The sequence below is a fragment of the Pteropus vampyrus genome, unplaced genomic scaffold (assembly GCF_000151845.1).
Source record: "Pteropus vampyrus isolate Shadow unplaced genomic scaffold, Pvam_2.0 Scaffold25, whole genome shotgun sequence".
Lineage (NCBI taxonomy): Eukaryota > Metazoa > Chordata > Mammalia > Chiroptera > Pteropodidae > Pteropus > Pteropus vampyrus.
This window is the reverse complement of record NW_011888806.1, coordinates 8,890,147-8,891,563: the sequence shown is the minus strand read 5'-3', so window position 1 is coordinate 8,891,563 and position 1,417 is coordinate 8,890,147.

Genomic DNA, 1,417 nt, shown 5'->3' with positions numbered 1-1,417 from the left:
ACTTCTGCCATTCCAAAATATTTGTACCTAATTCCCTTGTTGATTTTTCATGAGTTCCTCAGTAGGTATATAACAGGAGTCAAGAGTGCTGAGTCCCAGGGATATACATATTTAATTTTACCCAGAACTGTTAGGCTGCCCTCCAATGGACTGCACCGGTCTACAGATCCACTGCCTGCATGAGAGTACCACTGTTCTCCATACCCTCACCAGCACTGGTACCACCCAGCTTCCCAATCTTTGTTAATGGAATGGTTTTAAAGTGAGTTCTTATTTTGCATTTATCTGATTCCTAAGAAGGTTAAACATCCTCTCATACAGTTGTTCAACATTTGGGTTTCCATTTTTGTAAATTCCCTTTCTGCAAACCCTTGAAAATCTTACGCTTTGATTTTTTTAAAATAATTTTTGTTTTTTTGATTATAGTTGACATACAATATTGTATTTCAGGTATACAACAAAGTGATTAGACATTTATATAACTTACAAAGTGATCACACCAATAAATCTAGTACCCATCTGACACTGTACATAGTTATTACAATATTATTGACTATACTCCCTATGCTATACGTCCCCATGACTATTTTGTAACTACCAATTTGTACCTCTTAATCCCTTCCCCCCTCACACCATCTGGCAGCCGTCAAAACGTTCTCTGTATCTATGAGTTTGTTTCTGTTTTGTATGTTTGTTTATTTTGTTCTTTAGATTCCACATGTAAGTGAAATCATATGGCACTTGTCTTTCTATGTCTGACTTACTCCACTCAGCGCAATACCTTCTAGGTCCGTCCTTGTTGTTGAAGATGGCAAGATTTCATTCTTTTTTTGTGGCTGAGTAATATTCCATTGTGTATATGTACCACCTCTTATCTATTTATGCATTCATAGATACCTGGGTTGCCTCTATACCTTGACAACTGTAAAGAATGCTAAAATGAACATATGGATTCACATGTCCCTTTGAAGTAATGTTTTGGGTTTCTTCCGATAAATACCCAGAAGCGGTATTTATTATTACTGGGTCCTTTGTCTCTTATAGCCTTTGTTTTGAAGTCTATTTTGTCTGGTATAAGTATTGCTACCCCAGCTATTTTGTTTGTTTGTTTCCATTTTCATGAAACATCTTTTCCCATCCCTTTATGTATGTGTGTGTCTTTTGATCTGAAGTGAGTTTCTTATAGGCAGCATATGTAAAGGTATTTTCTTATCCATTCAGCCACCCTATCTTTTGATTGGAGCAGTTAATCTATTTACATTCAAAGTAATTCTTGATAGATATCTAGTTATTGCCCTTTTATTATTCATATGTTTTATCTTTTTTTTTTTTTCTTATTTCTTCTTCTTCTTAAATCCCTGTAACATTTCCTATAGTACTGGCTTGGTGGTGATTAACTCCTTTAGTTTTTTCTTGT